The 21,525-nt window shown below is 57.1% G+C and overlaps 1 long non-coding RNA gene across 1 annotated transcript; it reads left to right on the top strand.

Moving 5' to 3' along the window:
* The first annotated feature begins 16,770 nt into the window (after positions 1-16,770).
* Positions 16,771-20,914, top strand: LOC137458492 (uncharacterized). The gene is made up of 4 exons (XR_010991772.1): positions 16,771-17,269; positions 17,814-17,987; positions 18,232-18,391; positions 19,851-20,914. It is a non-coding gene; the product is annotated as an uncharacterized lncRNA (long non-coding RNA).
* The last annotated feature ends 611 nt before the right edge of the window (positions 20,915-21,525 follow it).

The following is a 21,525-nucleotide window of genomic DNA, read 5'->3' as shown; positions in this document are numbered from 1 at the left end:
CACTCAGTCTCACCTCTGTGCCTGGAAAGATCATGGAGCAGATCCTCCTGGAGTCACTACTCGCTCAAAAGAATAGTGAAGAGGTGATTGGGAACAGTCAGCATGGCTTTGCCAAGGGCAAATCCTGCCTGACCAACCTGGTGGCCTTCTATGAGCAGGTGACAAAATTAATAGCTGAGGGGCAAGCAACTGATGTCATTTACCTGGACCTGAGCAAAGCCTTCGACACTGTCCCGCACCACAGCCTGGTCTCCAGGCTGGTGACACATGGGTGTGATGGGTGACCACTAGATGGATAAGGAACTGGCTTGATGGCCGCACCCAAAGAGTGGCTGTCAAGGGCTCCATGTCCCAGTGGAGGCCAGGGACAAGCGGAGTCCCTCAGGGATCAGTCCTGGGACCTGTCTTGTTCAACATCTTTGTGGGTGACATGGACAGTGGCATTGAGTGCACCCTCAGCAAGTTTGCTGATGACACCAAGCTGTGTGGTGCAGCAGACAGCTGGAGGGAAGGGAGGCCATCCAGAGGGACCTTGACAGGCTGGAGAGGTGGGCACAAGCCAACCTCATGAAGTTCAATAAGAGCAAGTGCAGGGTCCTGCATCTGGGTCGAGGCAATCCCAGGCACAAATCCAGGCTGGGCAGTGACTGGCTGGAAAGTAGCCCTGAGGAGAGAGACTTGGGGGTGCTGGTGGACGAAAAGCTCAACATGAGCTCTCAGTGTGCACTTGCAGCCCGCAAAACCAATCAGATCCTGGGCTGCATCAGGAGAAGTGTGGCTAGCAGGTCGAGGGAGGTGATCCTCCCCCTCTGCTCAGCCCTGGTGAGACCCCACCTGGAGTACTGTGTCCAGTTCTGGAGCCCCTATTACAAGAGGGATGTGGAGGTGCTGGAGCGTGTCCAGAGAAGGGCCACAAGGATGATCAGAGGGCTGGAGCACCTCTCCTATGAGGGCAGACTGAAGGAGTTGGGGCTGTTCAGTCTGCAGAAGAGAGGGCTCCGAGGTGACCTCATTGTGGCCTTCCAGTATCTGAAGGGGGCCTACAGGAAGGCTGGGGAAGTTTGCTTTATTTTGTGCCTTTTTGGGGGCGAATCAAAGGGAGTGGGGGGGATTGTGGGTGGGCTGGTTCTGCCACGTGGGGCAGGGGGCTGCTGCAGCAGAGGAGCAGGTGAGCGAGGGCTGGGGGCCCCCCCTAAAGTGCTGAAAATTCTCCGAGGGGACCACACTATCTTTAAAAGTGTAAGTACTGGGGTGAGGCGAGGCGGAGGCAAACCTCTGGTTTGCAGCTGGAGAGGGAGGGCTTGGAGTGACTGGTGCGTAAGAAAGCTTTGGAAACGACCCCTGTCTGCCCTCTCTGCTTCTAAAAGGCTTTTAGCATTGGAAAATAAAAGCCACGTGGGGGCCCGGCTGCTGCCCACGCCCAGGGAGGTGCTCAGTGCTGCCACCCGGTGTGTAACGGCCGGCAGTGCAGCCGTGCCGCGGCGTGTGCCGCCCCGGGGGAGCTCAATGCTGCCAGCCGGTGTGTAACGGCCGGCAGTGCTGGCGGAACGAACGTTTTTCTGACAGCTCTTGGAGGAACGTTTCTGTACAGGTGTTCCCCAGGGCTCCTCAGCTGCTCAGAACTCAACGTGTTGCCTTGGAGGGGAATAAAACCCATGGAACGCTGAGCGTGAGGTCACAACGCAGGCACCGCCCCGCCAGCGTGTCACCGCCCCCCTCAGCGTGTCACCGCCCCCCTCAGCGTGGCACCGCCCCCCCAGCGTGGCACGGCCCCCCCGGCGTGGCACCGCCCCCCCCGGCGTGTCACCGCCCCCCCCCAGCGTGGCACCGCCCCCCCCGCGTGGCACCGCCCCCCCCGCGTGACACCGCCCCCCCCCGCGTGACACCGCCCCCCCCCAGCGTGGCACCGCCCCCCCCAGCGTGGCACCGCCCCCCCCCAGCGTGGCACCGCCCCCCCCCCAGCGTGGCACCGCCCCCCCCCCAGCGTGGCACCGCCCCCCCCAGCGTGGCACCGCCCCCCCCAGCGTGGCACCGCCCCCCCAGCGTGGCACCGCCCCCCCAGCGTGGCACCGCCCCCCAGCGTGGCACCGCCCCCCTCCAGCGTGGCACCGCCCCCCCTAGCGTGGCACCGCCCCCCCCAGCGTGGCACCGCCCCCCAGCCTGAACCCCACCCCCCAGCATGGCACCGCCCTCAACAACATGGCGCCAGATGCTTTAAAATGGCTCAGTGCAGGGTTGTGGCTCGTAGAGGTTGGAGCTCTTCTGCTGTGTCCCAGGTCAGTGCCAGTCTCTGCTGCTTTGTGGGGTTTCTCTATAGCAGCCGCTGGAGCTGCGCGGGGCTTGGGGGGGTGGCCACCGGCGGGGCAGCGCGGGGCTTTTGCGGGGGGGAGGGGGGCGTGTCCGGGCTTGGCCGGTGGGGCTCTGCGGGGGGTGGCGGCTGCTGCCTCAACCGTACCCAGAGGCCCCGTGGGAGCTCAATGCTGCCACCCCCGTGTGTAATGGCCGGCAGTGCAGCCGTGCCGCGGCGTGTGCCGCCCCGGGGGAGCTCAATGCTGCCACCCGGTGTGTAATGGCCGGCAGTGCAGCCGTGCCGCGGCGTATAGCGCCCCGTGGGAGCTCAGTGCTCAACCCTGTGTGTAATGGCCGGCAGTGCAGCCGTGCCGCGTGTGTGCCGCCCCGTGGGAGCTCAATGCTGCCACCCGGTGTGTAATGGCCGGCAGTGCAGCCGTGCCGCGGCGTGTGCCGCCCCGGGGGAGCTAATTTCTGCAGCCTAACTGCGCTGAATGCTCGAAAATTCTTAGGGGAAGAGCGGAGGGCGGAGAGCTTGACTCGAGCGTCGCTATGGATCCGGCGCCTGCGCCCTAGCCCGGCTCTGCTCGCGCCAGGGGGGCAGCGTCCCGGTGGTCCCTATGGATACGGCGCCTGCGCCGCAGCGGGTCCGGTCCCGGTGTCGCTGCCGGCCCGGGACTCCCAGGTGTGTTCCTTCCGGCGTCTGAAGGTGGTCTGGGGCCATCGGCAGGGCTTTTGGGGGTGACGGAGGAGGTCTGGGGACACCTAAAAGGGTCTGGGGATACGTAAAGTTCTCGTGGAGCCATCTGAAAGGGTCAAGGGTCGTGGAGAGGCAGCTGGGCACCTCCGACGGACCCTTTGGGAGGTCTCTGCAGGCTCCCGTGGGAGCTGGGGGTGTCTCGGGGTGGGTTTGGGTTTGTGCTGCAAACAGCGTTGATAATGACTTAGAGAAAGACACACAAGAGACTCAGTAAGTCTCTTGTATCGTGCTTCTATTCTGGCGCCTGACACAGGTAGGATCATTTCAAAAGAGCTGTGTGTCTTCAGAGAGGTTTGGGCAAACTTTTATACAAAAAGTTATCTGTCTATAATGACAGAGGTCCAGATGCTTCCTATCTATACAAAGCTTATCTATCTAAAAGAGCAGAAGTACACATATCATGCAGGTGTCCTTTGTCTTATCCAAAAGAGCATCTTGTCCAAGACTAACAGAAGTGAATCACTGACAAATCCTGTTATTCCTTCTCTATCCAAAGGCTGTCTGCCAACCCCTCTCCCCCTCCCTGCATCCCAGCATTTCAGCTAACAAGCGGAAAATTCTTATCAACTCTGTGGTTCTGTTAATGAGACTTTTCTGTTCATCAGTTCCCCCCTTTCTCACAGCCAACAGTATATTCCTATACTATATTTTCTTAAGTCAAACTTTGGACCCAGGCTTTCTGAGCTATCTTTCCCATGCTGACACTTGTGGAAGTTACTCTCAGATGTAGTCACCCAGTCTGATGCCCCCCAAGTCCAATTCATTGAGGCTTCCCCAAATAAAGGGGTCCTCATTTGGCCTCGAGGAAGTTCAGTGCATATCCAACAGTTAGAGAGATTAGTTTGCAAAGCCAATTCTTGCCTAACGTGTAAGTACATATTGCCTTCCCATCCCTCAATTTCCTTGCTGTGCTGCAAAGATTTTGATAGGAATTTCTAGGTATTAACTACAGCCAGGGCAATCCTTCAAGTGCCCTAGGAACGCAGTGAAAACCTTTTGGGAATTGTTCCTGCTCTGGTACTCCTCAAGCTATGAGGAGCTCTTCAGGGCAGCTCCAAGGTTAGGTTTGGATTCTCCTGGAGTCTCACACAGAACGAGTCTCACGATTCCAGTGGTCTAATTTCATAGCTGCATTTTCTTCTCTCTGCCTAGGTGACAGGACGACCTCACTAATCAAGAGAGATAGCCTGAGCTCTGCAGGAACCTTGAACCCAAGCAGCCAGTGCCTTCTGTGAGTACAAGCTGTCCTTGCTCAACGTGGAACTAGTTGAGAGCTGAAGCCAGACCACACCTTAATTCCCTTAGCTTCCTCTTCTGCAGATTAAACAGTCCCAGTTCCTTCAGCCACTCCTCATAAGGCTTGTTATCCAGACCCCTCACCAGCTTTGTGGCCCTTCTCTGGACTCACTCTCTCACAAGGGGTGTCCTGGGGAACACCACTCGTGCCCGGCCGGCCACCGGCTGGGTTTAACTCCGTTCCCCACCGCTCTTGGGGCCCAGCCATCCATCCTGTTCTGCTGTCCAGCAGTCCCTTTGAAAAAAAATCCATCTGAAAAAAGAAGTAGCAGAGAAGGAAAGCTGAAGCTGCAAAGATTGCAGTCCCCTCAGTTCTGGTTGTAGCCGGGTGGGGGTTGGTCTCTTCTCCCAGGCAAGCAGCGCCAGAACAAGAGGACACAGTCTCAAGCTGTGCCAGGGGAGGTTTAGGCTGAGTGTTAGGAAGAGGTTTACAGCTTGGCCGAAGACTCTTCTGATCCCTGTCTTCTGGTCGTGACCAGCAGCGTGCATGGGTGGCCAAGAAGGCCACTGGCAACCAGGCCGATATCAGGATCAGAGTGGCCAGCAGGAGCAGGGAGGTCATTCTGCCCCTGCACTTGGCACTGGTTAGGGCACACCTTGAGTCCCGTGTCCAGTTCTGGGCCCCTCCGTTTAAGCAAGACGTTGAGTTGCTGGAAGGAGTCCGGAGAAGGGCAACAAAGCTGGGGAGGGGTTTGGAGCACAGGCCTGTGAGGAGAGGCTGAGGGAGCTGGGGTTGCTTAGCCTGGAGAAGAGGAGGCTCAGGGGAGACCTTCTTGCTTTCTACGACTCCCTGAAGGGAGGTTGTAGCCAGGTGGGGGTTGGTCTCTTCTCCCAGGCAAGCAGCACCAGAACAAGAGGACACAGTCTCAAGCTGTGGCAGGGGAGGTTTAGGCTAGAGGTTAGGAAGAGGTTCTGCACAGAGAGAGTGATTGCCCATTGGAATGGGCTGCCCAGGGAGGTGGTGGAGTCACCATCTTTGGAGGTGTTCAGGAGGAGACTGGATAGGGTGCTTGGTTGCATGGTTTAGTTGATTAGGTGGTGTTGGATGATAGGTTGGACACGATGATCTTGAAGGTCTCTTCCAACCTGGTCCGGTCCATTCCATTCCATCACCATCTAATCAACTAAACCACGGCACTGAGTGCCTCATCCAGTCTCTTTCTAAACACTTCCAGTGATGGTGACTCCACCACCTCCCTGGGCAGCACATTCCAAAGGCCAATCTCTCTTTCACCCTGCTCTATTCTATTGTATGAAGACCTTCTTCCTAACATCCAGGTTTAATTGGTGAGAGCAACGGACTTGGTTGCTGCCACCCGCTGCTAAGGGGTCTGAGTGGCCCCCAAATGGGGTTTGGAGGCAGGTAAAGGTTTCTTTTGTCATGTGAAGGGGTTTTGTGGGCATCTAGAAGGGGTGTGGAGCCCCCTGAAAGGGTCTGGGATAGTGTTAGGGGGTTCTGGGCTGGTCCACCAGCGGGTCTGGGGACATTAGAAGCGTCTGGGGGTACCTAAAACGGAGCTGGGCGTATCAGATGGGGGGTTTGGGTGCCTCCAAAGGGGTTTTGTGGGCATCTAAGTTGGGGAATCTGGGGGGGTCCTGAAGGAGTTGGGGGGTTCTCCTCAAGCTATGAGCAGACACACAGAGAGATGTTAATGGACTTTCTTTGATCATTCCAGGTCTGGTGTGCTGGGACTGGCAGGATCTTCCTGAGCTGTCCACGTACAGTTTCTGTCGACACTCTTCAGCTCGTACATCCGGTTTGCTGACAGAGGGTGTGGGGTTTGTGGGGCCCGGCAGCGAGACTTTTCCAAAGAGGAGCTCTTCAGGGCAGCTCCAAGGTTAGGTTTGGATTCTCCTGGAGTCGCACACAGAACGAGTCTCACGATTCCAGTGGTCTAATTTCATAGCTGCATTTTCTTCTCTCTGCCTAGGTGACAGGACGACCTCACTAATCAAGAGAGATAGCCTGAGCTCTGCAGGAACCTTGAACCCAAGCAGCCAGTGCCTTCTGTGAGTACAAGCTGTCCTTGCTCAACGTGGAACTAGTTGAGAGCTGAAGCCAGACCACACCTTAATTCCCTTAGCTTCCTCTTCTGCAGATTAAACAGTCCCAGTTCCTTCAGCCACTCCTCATAAGACTTGTTATCCAGACCCCTCACCAGCTTTGTGGCCCTTCTCTGGACTCACTCTCTCACAAGGGGTGTCCTGGGGAACACCACTCGTGCCCGGCCGGCCACCGGCTGGGTTTAACTCTGTTCCCCACCGCTCTTGGGGCCCAGCCATCCATCCTGTTCTGCTGTCCAGCAGTCCCTTTGAAAAACAATCCATCTGAAAAAAGAAGTAGCAGAGAAGGAAAGCTGAAGCTGCAAGGACTGCAGTCCCCTCAGTTCTTGTGGTACCCTCTGTGAGATCCTAAGCCACCTGAACTGAGCCGGTCAGGCAGCCAAGCTAGTGCAGCAGTGTCTTCTGGAGAGTTGATAGGAGCCAGTTCTGTGGGGTTTGTTGAAGTGAGTGGCCAGTCGTTCTACATGAACAATTGTCTTAGTGCTAGCAAGTAGGAGGCTCTGAAGTGTGGTACTTTGAGAGCTCCATTCATACTTGCCCTTCAGGAGGAGCCAGCTCTTTCATTGAAGGATCTTCCTGAGGTGTCCAAGTACAATTTCTGTTGACACTTTTTAGCTCTTACGTCCAGGTTGCTGACAGAGGATGTTGGGTTTGTGGGCCCTGGCAGCGACAGTTTTCCAAAGAGGAGCTCTAAGGCCAGCTGCAAGGTTAGGTTTGGATTCTCCTGGGGTGCCTGTGCTTGAAAGCCCCCCAGAGGCCGTGCAGAGTGGTGCTCGCAGTAGCTCTGTGCAAGTCTGCCATGGGCTCAGGAGGCCAGTACCTAGAGAGAGGGAAGGACAGAGACACTTCTAAGACAGTTTTAAAGAAATAATTATGAGAAGAGGCAAATTAATTCTGGGGACTCATGTGATATATCTGTTTAAGAGAAAAATAAATGAAGGCGGTTTCTGACCATAACCAGGCTGACAAAGCACAGTAATGTGGTTTCCTATGGGATTCAACTCCTCCTGCATTGCACAGGACACTTCAACAGCTGTCCTGACGAGCTATAAGTAATGAACTTAATCCACCCTGTGCGAGCAATGGGGCAAAAGATTACAAAATCCATGTATGCAGTTGAGATGTGTTACGTTGGGATGCCCAGGATACAGCTCATCAAGCTCTCCTAGTGTTTAGACGCAAGATGGAAGAAGGAAGGGGGAAGACAGAGCAGAAGGTCTATTTAAATATGAAACTCCTAGGCTGAAAGAAAAGAAAAACTTTTTAAAGAGCACTCAGTGAGACTCTGTCACCAGCATAGCTAATCACAGAATCACTGAGTGTTAGGGGTTGGAAGGGACCCCAAAATAGCATCCGGTCCAACCCCTGTGCCAGTGCAGGATCACCTGGGGCAGGTTTTGAATGTCTCCAGAGACTCCACTAACTCTCTGGGCAGCCTGCTCCCGGGCTCTGGCACACACAGTGAAAAGGTTTTCCCTTCTGTTCCTGTGGAACTTCCTCCTTTTATTCGTCGGACACAGCGGAGCCGCTGGGTCGTGTTGCTGCGGCAAGGTGACCCACCCTGTAGTTCAGGGCCTGGGTCTGTGCCTTCATGGCAGCCTGTTCCCTTGGCACCCTGTCAGCTTAACAGCCCTGTATTCGGGGTCTGTGTGACGAGTTGTGGAGCCCTCCATCCCCCTTCTGTCCCCAGCAGCAGCCCAAGGTCCCTGGAAGCAGGGCTGGGGAGGCTGCTTTAGGCAGCTAACAGGAACCAACCTTGCCTGGCCCTTAGGGGGCTGAGGTCAGTCCCTGGGCTCCTGAAGAGGTGGTGTTGCGCTCCTGCCAGGAGGGCCGGCCCGTAGGTGGGGCACGGGCCAGAGCCTGTGGCTCTCTGTGGGGCTTTTTGGGAGTGCTGCTGAGGCCTCACTCTGTCCTGTTGGCATCCTTTGTCAGGGTAGCCAGATCCTAGGCCTGATGTCTATCGTTAGCTCAATCGCAGAATTTCCTCGTCTGCTGTTCCTGTCTGTAAATTTTTGCCAGTGCTTCTGTAATAAAAAGGTTTTTATTTCTCCTGTAACTTGCAAGCTGGTGACCTCCTTAGGAGCACCACTGTGTTGTTCACAAAGTTCTTTGCTGTTGCAAAGCTGGGAGAAGTGTGAGGTTCAGCTGATGAAGTTTCTCTCTTTAGGGGTGTCTGCTCAGCCGTCCTCTTCCTGGATCTCGGAGCTTTGTCTCTCCCTGTTTGCGGTGCCCCGACAAGGACTTGTGCCGACACATCCTCGGGAAGCTGAAACCACCAAAGGGTTTAATGGGTTTGAGACAAAATTCACCCAACTCCTTCTGCGGTGGTGTACGGGAAAGAGTCGGTAGGGGAAGCCGCAGGACAGCCTGCAGCAAAGCTCAGGACTTGTTCCCTCGCCTCTGCCTTCTGCACGTCTCCTCGTCGGCCGCCTGTAAGCGAGACGCTTCACCAGCTGGCTTGTTTGAATTCAGCAAAGTTATGGCATGGAAGTTATCTGGTAGGAGTCGTTGCTAAACAGATGCAGTTGAAGCTTTGTATCTTCCGTTCTCTCTACTAGTTATTCTAATCTTGCCCTGTTGGTTTAGCCCATCAGTTTTCATGTTCTCTTCATCTATTAATAGCAGAAGAAAGGGCCCCTTGATTCCAGTATTTCTTGCTGTAGTTCAGAGGTAGAGTTGGCTTTCCCTCTGACCTTTTACACTTTTACTTTGTGTTAAGTGGAACCCAAAACTGAATAGGATACTTTGTGTAAAGCTTGAGCAGCCCTTAACTTTCGAATTATTATACTGCATGCACTACTGCTTTGCAACATTCACAGGACTGTGGTGGTGTCAGATAGTTCACTTGCATTTAGCTCCTCAGGGGCCAGGCCTTCCTTTGGGCTGATAGTCTTGGCCAAAGCTGCAATGTTCAGTCCTTGCTGTGAAAGGCAGGAGGTGCTGGCTGGGCAGTTTGCTTTATTTTGTGCCTTTTTGGGGGTGAATCAAAGGGAGTGGGGGGATTGTGGGTGGGCTGGTTCTGCCACGTGGGGCAGGGGGCTGCTGCAGCAGAGGAGCAGGTGAGCGAGGACTGGGGGCCCCCCCCTAAAGTGCTGAAAATTCTCCGAGGGGACCACAATATCTTTTAAAGTGTAAGTACTGGGGTGAGGCGAGGCGGAGGCAAACCTCTGGTTTGCAGCTGGAGAGGGAGGGCTTGGAGTGACTGGTGCGTAAGAAAGCTTTGGAAACGACCCCTGTCTGCCCTCTCTGCTTCTAAAAGGCTTTTAGCATTGGAAAATAAAAGCCACGTGGGGGCCCGGCTGCTGCCCACGCCCAGGGAGGTGCTCAGTGCTGCCACCCGGTGTGTAACGGCCGGCAGTGCAGCCGTGCCGCGGCGTGTGCCGCCCCGTGGGAGCTCAATGCTGCCACCCGGTGTGTAACGGCCGGCAGTGCAGCCGTGCCGCGGCGTGTGTCGCCCCGGGGGAGCGCAATGCTGCCACCCGGTGTGTAACGGCCGGCAGTGCAGCCGTGCCGCGGCGTGTGCCGTCCCGGGGGAGCTCAATGCTGCCATCCGGTGTGTAACGGCCGGCAGTGCTGGCGGAACGAACGTTTTTCTGACAGCTCTTGGAGGAACGTTTCTGTACAGGTGTTCCCCAGGGCTCCTCAGCTGCTCAGAACTCAATGTGTTGCCTTGGAGGGGAATAAAACCCATGGAACGCTGAGCGTGAGCTCACAACGCAGGCACCGCCCCCCCCAGCGTGTCACCGCCCCCCCCATCGTGGCACCGCCCCCCCCATCGTGGCACCGCCCCCCCCCATCGTGGCACCGCCCCCCCCATCGTGGCACCGCCCCCCCATCGTGGCACCGCCCCCCCATCGTGGCACCGCCCCCCCATCGTGGCACCGCCCCCCCCATCGTGGCACCGCCCCCCCCCATCGTGGCACCGCCCCCCCCCATCGTGGCACCGCCCCCCCCCATCGTGGCACCGCCCCCCCCATCGTGGCACCGCCCCCCCCCATCGTGGCACCGCCCCCCCCCATCGTGGCACCGCCCCCCCCATCGTGGCACCGCCCCCCCCAGCGTGGCACCGCCCCCCCCAGCGTGGCACCGCCCCCCCCAGCGTGGCACCGCCCCCCCCCAGCGTGGCACCGCCCCCCCCAGCGTGGCACCGCCCCCCCCAGCGTGGCACCGCCCCCCCCAGCGTGGCACCGCCCCCCCCAGCGTGGCACCGCCCCCCCCCAGCGTGGCACCGCCCCCCCCAGCGTGGCACCGCCCCCCCCAGCGTGGCACCGCCCCCCCCAGCGTGGCACCGCCCCCCCCCAGCGTGGCACCGCCCCCCCCAGCGTGGCACCGCCCCCCCCAGCGTGGCACCGCCCCCCCCAGCGTGGCACCGCCCCCCCCAGCGTGGCACCGCCCCCCCCAGCGTGGCACCGCCCCCCCCCAGCGTGGCACCGCCCCCCCCAGCGTGGCACCGCCCCCCCCAGCGTGGCACCGCCCCCCCCCAGCGTGGCACCGCCCCCCCCCAGCGTGGCACCGCCCCCCCCCAGCGTGGCACCGCCCCCCCCAGCGTGGCACCGCCCCCCCCAGCGTGGCACCGCCCCCCCCCAGCGTGGCACCGCCCCCCCCAGCGTGGCACCGCCCCCCCCAGCGTGGCACCGCCCCCCCCAGCGTGGCACCGCCCCCCCCCAGCGTGGCACCGCCCCCCCCAGCGTGGCACCGCCCCCCCCAGCGTGGCACCGCCCCCCCCAGCGTGGCACCGCCCCCCCCAGCGTGGCACCGCCCCCCCCAGCGTGGCACCGCCCCCCCCCAGCGTGGCACCGCCCCCCCCAGCGTGGCACCGCCCCCCCCCAGCGTGGCACCGCCCCCCCCAGCGTGGCACCGCCCCCCCCAGCGTGGCACCGCCCCCCCCAGCGTGGCACCGCCCCCCCCCAGCGTGGCACCGCCCCCCCCCAGCGTGGCACCGCCCCCCCCAGCGTGGCACCGCCCCCCCCCCAGCGTGGCACCGCCCCCCCCCCAGCGTGGCACCGCGCCCCCCCCAGCGTGGCACCGCCCCCCCGCGTGTCACCGCCCCCCAGCCTGAACCCCACCCCCCAGCATGGCACCGCCCTCAACAACATGGCGCCAGATGCTTTAAAATGGCTCAGTGCAGGGTCGTGGCTGGTAGAGGTTGGAGCTCTTCTGCTGTGTCCCAGGTCAGTGCCAGTCTCTGCTGCTTTGTGGGGTTTCTCTATTGCAGCCGCTGGAGCTGCGCGGGGCTTGGGGGGGTGGCCACCGGCGGGGCAGCGCGGGGCTTTTGGGGGGGGGGCGTGTCCGGGCTTGGCCGGTGGGGCTCTGCGGGGATGGCGGCTGCTGCCTCAACCGTACCCAGAGGCCCCGTGGGAGCTCAATGCTGCCAACCTGTGTGTAATGGCCGGCAGTGCAGCCGTGCCGCGGCGTGTGCCGCCCCGGGGGAGCTCAATGCTGCCACCCGGTGTGTAATGGCCGGCAGTGCAGCCGTGCCGCGGCGTGTGCCGCCCCGGGGGAGCTAATTTCTGCTGCCTAACTGCGCTGAATGCTCGAAAATTCTTAGGGGAAGAGCGGAGAGCGGAGAGCTTGAGTCGAGCGTCGCTATGGGTCCAGCGCCTGCGCCCTAGCCCGCCTCTGCTCGCGCCAGGGGGGCAGCGTCCCGGTGGTCGCTATGGATCCGGCGCCTGCGCCCTAGCCCGGCTCTGCTCGCGCCAGGGGGGCAGCGTCCCGCTGGTCGCTATGGATACGGCACCCGCGCCGCAGCGCCCCGCTTTTCTGGCCGGGGGGGCGGGCGCCGCGCTGAGCAGCTTTGGAGCCGGAGCGGTGGCGGAGAGCCCTGATTCGGCGCCTGACGCCGTTCTGTGCCCCAGGGTGCCTGCGAACCGCCGTCCTTTGGCGGGGCAAGGCGTCCTGGCGCATTCGGGGAGCTCGCAGTGCGTTTTCCGGTGTCGCTGCCGGCCCGGGACTCCCAGGTGTGTTCCTTCCGGCGTCTGAAGGTGGTCTGGGGCCATCGGCAGGGCTTTTGGGGGTGACGGAGGAGGTCTGGGGACACCTAAAAGGGTCTGGGGATATGTAAAGTTCTGGTGGGGCCATCTGAAAGGATCAAGGGTCGTGGAGAGGCAGCTGGGCACCTCCGACGGACCCTTTGGGAGGTCTCTGCAGGCTCCCGTGGGAGCTGGGGGTGTCTCGGGGTGGGTTTGGGTTTGGGTTTGGGTTTGTGCTGCAAACAGCGTTGATAGTGACTTAGAGAAAGACACACAAGAGACTCAGTAAGTCTCTTGTATCGTGCTTCTATTCTGGCGCCTGACACAGGTAGGATCATTTCAAAAGAGCTGTGTGTCTTCAGAGAGGTTTGGGCAAACTTTTATACAAAAAGTTATCTGTCTATAATGACAGAGGTCCAGATGCTGCCTATCTATACAAAGCTTATCTATCTAAAAGAGCAGAAGTACACATATCATGCAGGTGTCCTTTATCTTATACAAAAGAGCATCTTGTCCAAGACTAACAGAAGTGAATCACTGACAAATCCTGTTATTCCTTCTCTATCCAAAGGCTGTCTGCCAGCCCCTCTCCCCCTCCCTGCGTTCCAGCATTTCAGCTAACAAGCGGAAAATTCTTATCAACTCTGTGGTTCTGTTAATGAGACTTTTCTGTTCATCAGTTCCCCCCTTTCTCACAGCCAACAGTATATTCCTATACTATATTTTCTTAAGGCAAACTTTGGACCCAGGCTTTCTGAGCTATCTTTCCCATGCTGACACTTGTGGAAGTTACTCTCAGATGTAGTCACCCAGTCTGATGCCCCCCAAGTCCAATTCATTGAGGCTTCCCCAAATAAAGGGGTCCTCATTTGGCCTCGAGGAAGTTCAGTGCATATCCAACAGTTAGAGAGATTAGTTTGCAAAGCCAATTCTTGCCTAACGTGTAAGTACATATTGCCTTCCTATCCCTCAATTTCCTTGCTGTGCTGCAAAGATTTTGAGGGGAATTTCTAGGTATTAACTACAGCCAGGGCAATCCTTCAAGTGCCCTAGGAATGCAGTGAAAACCTTTTGGGAATTGTTCCTGCTCTGGTACTCCTCAAGCTATGAGGAGCTCTTCAGGGCAGCTCCAAGGTTAGGTTTGGATTCTCCTGGAGTCGCACACAGAACGAGTCTCACGATTCCAGTGGTCTAATTTCATAGCTGCATTTTCTTCTCTCTGCCTAGGTGACAGGACGACCTCACTAATCAAGAGAGATAGCCTGAGCTCTGCAGGAACCTTGAACCCAAGCAGCCAGTGCCTTCTGTGAGTACAAGCTGTCCTTGCTCAACGTGGAACTAGTTGAGAGCTGAAGCCAGACCACGCCTTAATTCCCTTAGCTTCCTCTTCTGCAGATTAAACAGTCCCAGTTCCTTCAGCCACTCCTCATAAGGCTTGTTATCCAGACCCCTCACCAGCTTTGTGGCCCTTCTCTGGACTCACTCTCTCACAAGGGGTGTCCTGGGGAACACCACTCGTGCCTGGCCGTCCACCGGCTGGGTTTAACTCCGTTCCCCACCGCTCTTGGGGCCCAGCCATCCATCCTGTTCTGCTGTCCAGCAGTCCCTTTGAAAAACAATCCATCTGAAAAAAGAAGTAGCAGAGAAGGAAAGCTGAAGCTGCAAAGATTGCAGTCCCCTCAGTTCTGGTTGTAGCCAGGTGGGGGTTGGTCTCTTCTCCCAGGCAAGCAGCACCAGAGCAAGAGGACACAGTCTCAAGCTGTGCCAGGGGAGGTTTAGGCTGAATGTTAGGAAGAGGTTTACAGCTTGGCCAAAGACTCTTCTGATCCCTGTCTTCTGGTCGTGACCAGCAGCGTGCATGGGTGGCCAAGAAGGCCACTGGCAACCTGGCCAATATCGGGAACAGTGTGGCCAGCAGGAGCAGGGAGGTCATTCTGCCCCTGCACTTGGCACTGGTTAGGGCACACCTTGAGTCCCGTGTCCAGTTCTGGGCCCCTCCGTTTAAGCAAGACGTTGAGTTGCTGGAAGGAGTCCGGAGAAGGGCAACAAAGCTGGGGAGGGGTTTGGAGCACAGGCCTGTGAGGAGCGGCTGAGGGAGCTGGGGTTGCTTAGCCTGGAGAAGAGGAGGCTCAGGGGAGACCTTCTTGCTCTCTGCAACTCCCTGAAGGGAGGTTGTAGCCAGGTGGGGGTTGGTCTCTTCTTCCAGGCAAGCAGCAGCAGAACAAGAGGACACAGTCTCAAGCTGTGGCAGGGGAGGTTTAGGCTAGAGGTTAGGAAGAGGTTCTGCACAGAGAGAGTGATTGCCCATTGGAGTGGGCTGCCCAGGGAGGTGGTGGAGTCACCATCTTTGGAGGTGTTCAGGAGGAGACTGGATAGGGTGCTTGGTTGCATGGTTTAGTTGATTAGGTGGTGTTGGATGATAGGTTGGACACGATGATCTTGAAGGTCTCTTCCAACCTGGTCCGGTCCATTCCATTCCAACACCATCTAATCAACTAAACCACGGCACTGAGTGCCTCATCCAGTCTCTTTCTAAACACTTCCAGTGATGGTGACTCCACCACCTCCCTGGGCAGCACATTCCAAAGGCCAATCTCTCTTTCACCCTGCTCTATTCTATTCTATGAAGACCTTCTTCCTAACATCCAGGTTTAATTGGTGAGAGCCACAGACTTGGTTGCTGCCACCCGCTGCTAAGGGGTCTGAGTGGCCCCCAAATGGGGTTTGGAGGCAGGTAAAGGTTTCTTTTGGTGTGTGAAGGGGTTTTGTGGGCATCTAGAAGGGGTGTGGAGCCCCCTGAAAGGGTCTGGAATAGTGTCAGGGGGTTCTGGGCTGGTCTACCAGCGGGTCTGGGGACATTAGAAGCGTCTGGGGGTACCTAAAACGGAGCTGAGCGTATCAGATGGGGGGTTTGGGTGCCTCCAAAGGGGTTTTGTGGGCATCTAAGTTGGGGAATCTGGGGGGGTCCTGAAGGAGTTGGGGGGTTCTCCTCAAGCTATGAGCAGACACACAGACAGCTGTTAACGGACTTTCTTTGATCATTCCAGGACTGGTGTGCTGGGACTGGCAGGACCTTCCTGAGCTGTCCACGTACAGTTTCTGTCGACACTCTTCAGCTCGTACATCCGGTTTGCTGACAGAGGGTGTGGGGTTTGTGGGGCCCGGCAGCGAGACTTTTCCAAAGAGGAGCTCTTCAGGGCAGCTCCAAGGTTAGGTTTGGATTCTCCTGGAGTCGCACACAGAACGAGTCTCACGATTCCAGTGGTCTAATTTCATAGCTGCATTTTCTTCTCTCTGCCTAGGTGACAGGACGACCTCACTAATGAAGAGAGATAGCCTGAGCTCTGCAGGAACCTTGAACCCAAGCAGCCAGTGCCTTCTGTGAGTACAAGCTGTCCTTGCTCAACGTGGAACTAGTTGAGAGCTGAAGCCAGACCATACCTTAATTCCCTCAGCTTCCTCTTCTGCAGATTAAACAGTCCCAGTTCCTTCAGCCACTCCTCGTAAGGCTTGTTATCCAGACCCCTCACCAGCTTTGTGGCCCTTCTCTGGACTCACTCTCTCACAAGGGGTGTCCTGGGGAACACCACTCGTGCCCGGCCGTCCACCGGCTGGGTTTAACTCTGTTCCCCACCGCTCTTGGGGCCCAGCCATCCATCCTGTTCTGCTGTCCAGCAGTCCCTTTGAAAAACAATCCATCTGCAAAAAGAAGTAGCAGAGAAGGAAAGCTGAAGCTGCAAAGATTGCAGTCCCCTCAGTTCTGGTTGTAGCCAGGTGGGGGTTGGTCCCTTCTCCCAGGCAAGCAGCACCAGAGCAAGAGGACACAGTCTCAAGCTGTGCCAGGGGAGGTTTAGGCTGGATGTTAGGAAGAAGGTCTTCATAGAATAGAATAGAGCAGTTTGAAAGAGAGATTGGCCTTTGGAACGTGCTGCTCAGGGAGGTGGTGCCCAGGGAGTCACCATCACTGGAAGTGTTTAGAAAGAGACTGGATGAGGCACTCAGTGCCATGGTTTAGTTGATTAGATGGTGTTGGAATGGAATGGAATAGAATAGAATAGAATAGACCAGACCGAGTAGGAAGAGACCTTCAAGATCATCGTGTCCAACCTATCATCCAACACCACCTAATTAACTAAACCATGCAACCAAGCACCCTATCCAGTCTCCTCCTGAACACCTCCAAAGATGGTGACTCCAGCACCTCCCTGGGCAGCCCATTCCAATGGGCCATCACTCTCTCTGTGCAGAACCTCTTCCTAACCTCTAGCCTAAACCTCCCCTGGTGCAGCCTGAGACTGTGTCCTCTTGTTGGGCCCGGTGATGATCAAAGTTCTTTTCCAAGCTGCTTACTCCTGTTTGGTTTTATTCTCCTGCATGAATTGTCAGTTCAAAGCACTCGAGAGAAATGGTGTGATGGCTGTGCTGCAAAGCATCAGACTGGGGACCGAAAGACAACCTCCTGTGGATCGATGTACCGGGATATTCCAGGAACCTCTGTGCTGCCATAGACCTGGACTTAAACTCGTTCCAGATGCCGCGGTGTGTTCCACATGACAATCGCACTCGGCACGTGAAGAGTGGCCAAGAGACTTCCCTTGTTTCCTTTGTGGAAGGCTTTTGTGTGTCCCCCGGCCCCGGGGGCCGTGTTCCTCTCGGGCAGGCTGCGGACGAGGCTGCCCTCGGCAGCAGGCGTGCCGCAAGCGGAGCGGCGAAGCTGTGTTCCTGGCAGTTCTCTCTCCGCCTGGATCAGCACGAAGGTGCCGGCCGACAAGGACTTGCACTGACACAGGGTCAGAGAGCTGAGAGCACCAAAGGGTTTAATTGGTGAGAGCAACAGACTTGGTTGCTGCCACCCGCTGCTAAGTGGCCCCCTAATGGGGTTTGGAGGCAGGTAAAGGTTTCTTTTGGCGTGTGAAGGGGTTTTGTGGGCATCTAGTAGGGGTGTGGAGCCCCCTGAAAGGGTCTGGGATAGTGTCAGGGGGTTCTGGGCTGGTCCACCAGCGGGTCTGGGGACATTGGAAGCATCTGGGGGTACCTAAAGTGGAGCTGGGTGTTTCAGATGGGGGGTTTGGGTGCAACCAAAGGGGTTTTGTGGGCATCTAAGTTGGAGAATCTGTGGGGGTCCTGAAGGAGTTGGGGGGTTCTCAGTGAGGTTTTGGAGTCTCTATGGAGTCCCTGTTGTATCTTGGGTCTGCCGTGGGATTGGTAGTGACTGGGTGCTCCGGTTTTGGTGGCTCCAGGGCAGCAGGTACCCACAGGGCTGTGCCTTGCTTTATGTTCCCCAGCTGTGGGCCAAGCAGGAGCCCCAGGGGAAGGGAATTTCAGCATGTGGCGGGTGATAGTGGAGGCGACTTCCTGACAAAATGGCTTTGGGGGTTTGGTTAGGTCTTGTTTTTATGGTTGACTCACTCTTGCTTTCTTTCCTTTTTTTTCAGGGAGCTTAACTGCTTTGCCTGAGGACCAGTTGCAGATTTGTATTCGGCCTCAGCCACAAGCCCTGACACGGAGCGGGGTGCTTTGGTGTCAGAATGTGGAGCTGTTGGAAACCCAATTGCTCACTGAAAAAAAGAAAAGGAATAATTTGTCATAAAAAAATCCCCACAGTTCCTGTAAGCTTTCGAGTTCCTACTTAATAATATAAAGCAGTTTGTGGTTTGGTTGGTTTGGTTTTTTTCTTGTTGTGCTGCAAAGATTTTGATAGGAATTTCTAGGTATTAACTACAGCCAGAGCAAGCCTCTACTTGCCCTGGGAACGCAGTGAAAACCTTTTGGGAATTGGTTCTGCTCTGTTACTCCTCAAGCTATGAGCAGACGCACAGACAGTCGTTAACAGAGTTTCTTTGTGCATTCCAGGTCCGGTGTGTTCAGACCGGCAGGATCTTCCTGGGCCATCCGATTACGGTTTCCGTTGACACTTTTCAGCCCTTACATCCGGTTTGCCGACCGAGGACGTTGGTTTGTGGGCCCTGGCAGCGACAGTTTTCCAAAGGGGAGCTCTAAGGCCAGCTGCAAGGTTAGGTTTGGATTCTCCTGGGGTGCCTGTGCTTGAAAGCCCCCCAGAGGCCGTGCAGAGTGGTGCTCGCAGTAGCTCTGTGCAAGTCTGCCGTGGGCTCAGGAGGCCAGTATCTAGAGAGAGGGAAGGACAGAGACACTTCTAAGACAGTTTTAAAGAAATAATTATGAGAAGAGGCAAATTAATTCTGGGGACTCATGTGATATATCTGTTTAAGAGAAAAAAAAATGAAGGAGGTTTCTGACCATAACCAGGCTGACAAAGCACAGTAATGTGGTTTCCTATGGGATTCAACTCCTCCTGCATTGCACAGGACACTTCAACAGCTGTCCTGACGAGCTATAAGTAATGAACTTAATCCACCCTGTGCGAGCAATGGGGCAAAAGATTACAAAATCCATGTATGCAGTTGAGATGTGTTACGTTGGGACGCCCAGGATACAGCTCATCAAGCTCTCCTAGTGTTTAGACGCAAGATGGAAGAAGGAAGGGGGAAGACAGAGCAGAAGGTCTATTTAAATATGAAACTCCTAGGCTGAAAGAAAAGAAAAACATTTTAAAGAGCACTCAGTGAGACTCTGTCACCAGCATAGCTAATCACAGAATCACTGAGTGTTAGGGGTTGGAAGGGACCCCAAAATAGCATCCGGTCCAACCCCTGTGCCAGTGCAGGATCACCTGGGGCAGGTTTTGAATGTCTCCAGAGACTCCACTAACTCTCTGGGCAGCCTGCTCCAGGGCTCTGGCACACACAGTGAAAAGGTTTTCCCTTCTGTTCCTGCGGAACTTCCTCCTTTTATTCGTCGGACGCAGCGGAGCCGCTGGGTCGTGTTGCTGCGGCAAGGTGACCACCCTGTAGTTCAGGGCCTGGGTCTGTGCCTTCATGGCAGCCTGTTCCCTTGGCACCCTGTCAGCTTAACAGCCTTGTACTCGGGGCCTGTGTGATGAGTTGTGGAGCCCTCCATCCCCCTTCTGTCCCCAGCAGCAGCCCAAGGTCCCTGTAAGCAGGGCTGGGGAGGCTGCTTTAGGCAGCTGACAGGAACCAACCTTGCCTGGCCCTTAGGGGGCTGAGGTCAGTCCCTGGGCTCCTGAAGAGGTGGTGTTGCGCTGCTGCCAGGAGGGCCGGCCCGTAGGTGGGGCACGGGCCAGAGCCTGTGGCTCTCTGTGGGGCTTTTTGGGGGTGCTGCTGAGGCCTCACTCTGTCCTGTTGGCATCCTTTGTCAGGGTAGCCAGATCCTAGGCCCGATGTCTATCGTTAGCTCAATCGCAGAATTTCCTCGTCTGCTGTTCCTGTCCGTAAATTTTTGCCAGTGCTTCTGTAATAAAAAGGTTTTTATTTCTCCTGTAACTTGCAAGCTGGTGACCTCCTTAGGAGCACCACTGTGTTGTTCACAAAGTTCTTTGCTGTTGCAAAGCTGGGAGAAGTGTGAGGTTCAGCTGATGAAGTTTCTCTCTTTAGGAGTGTCTGCTCAGCCGTCCTCTTCCTGGATCTCGGAGCTTTGTCTCTCCCTGTTTGCGGTGCCCCGACAAGGACTTGTGCCGACACATCCTCGGGAAGCTGAAACCACCAAAGGGTTTAATGGGTTTGAGACAAAATTCACCCAACTCCTTCTGCGGTGGTGTACGGGAAAGAGTCGGTAGGGGAAGCCGCAGGACAGCCTGCAGCAAAGCTCAGGACTTGTTCCCTCGCCTCTGCCTTCTGCACGTCTCCTCGTCGGCCGCCTGTAAGCGAGACGCTTCACCAGCTGGCTTGTTTGAATTCAGCAAAGTTATGGCATGGAAGTTACCTGGTAGGAGTCGTTGCTAAACAGATGCAGTTGAAGCTTTGTATCTTCCGTTCTCTCTACTAGTTACTCTAATCTTGCCCTGTTGGTTTAGCCCATCAGTTTTCATGTTCTCTTCATGTATTAGTAGCAGAAGAAAGGGCCCCTTGATTCCAGTATTTCTTGCTGTAGTTCAGAGGTAGAGTTGGCTTTCCCTCTGACCTTTTACACTTTTACTTTGTGTTAAGTGGAACCCAAAACTGAATAGGATACTTTGTGTAAAGCTTGAGCAGCCCTTAACTTTCGAATTATTATACTGCATGCACTACTGCTTTGCAACATTCACAGGACTGTGGTGGTGTCAGATAGTTCACTTGCATTTAGCTCCTCAGGGGCCAGGCCTTCCTTTGGGCTGATAGTCTTGGCCAAAGCTGCAATGTTCAGTCCTTGCTGTGAAAGGCAGGAGGTGCTGGCTGGGCAGTTTGCTTTATTTTGTGCCTTTTTGGGGGTGAATCAAAGGGAGTGGGGGGATTGTGGGTGGGCTGGTTCTGCCACGTGGGGCAGGGGGCTGCTGCAGCAGAGGAGCAGGTGAGCGAGGGCTGGGGGCCCCCCCCTAAAGTGCTGAAAATTCTCCGAGGGGACCACACTATCTGTAAAAGTGTAAGTACTGGGGTGAGGCGAGGCGGAGGCAAACCTCTGGTTTGCAGCTGGAGAGGGAGGGCTTGGAGTGACTGGTGCGTAAGAAAGCTTTGGAAACGACCCCTGTCTGCCCTCTCTGCTTCTAAAAGGCTTTTAGCATTGGAAAATAAAAGCCACGTGGGGGCCCGGCTGCTGCCCACGCCCAGGGAGGTGCTCAGTGCTGCCACCCGGTGTGTAACGGCCGGCAGTGCAGCCGTGCCGCGGCGTGTGCCGCCCCGTGGGAGCTCAATGCTGCCACCCGGTGTGTAACGGCCGGCAGTGCAGCCGTGCCGCGGCGTGTGCCGCCCCGTGGGAGCTCAATGCTGCCACCCGGTGTGTAACGGCCGGCAGTGCTGGCGGAACGAACGTTTTTCTGACAGCTCTTGGAGGAACGTTTCTGTACAGGTGTTCCCCAGGGCTCCTCAGCTGCTCAGAACTCAACGTGTTGTCTTGGAGGGGAATAAAAACCATGGAAAGCTGAGCGTGAGGTGACAACGCAGGCGCCGCCCCCGCCAGCGTGGCGCCGCCCCCGCCAGCGTGGCGCCGCCCCCGCCAGCGTGGCGCCGCCCCCGCCAGCGTGGCGCCGCCCCCGCCAGCGTGGCGCCGCCCCCGCCAGCGTGGCGCCGCCCCCGCCAGCGTGGCGCCGCCCCCGCCAGCGTGGCGCCGCCCCCGCCAGCGTGGCGCCGCCCCCGC

Source organism: Melanerpes formicivorus, unplaced genomic scaffold (genome assembly GCF_026170545.1).
Source record: "Melanerpes formicivorus ecotype bairdi unplaced genomic scaffold, bMelFor1.0.p_v2 SCAF_255, whole genome shotgun sequence".
Taxonomy (NCBI): domain Eukaryota; kingdom Metazoa; phylum Chordata; class Aves; order Piciformes; family Picidae; genus Melanerpes; species Melanerpes formicivorus.
The sequence above is the reverse complement of the archived record's forward strand: the minus strand, read 5'-3'. Positions and strand labels throughout refer to the sequence as shown.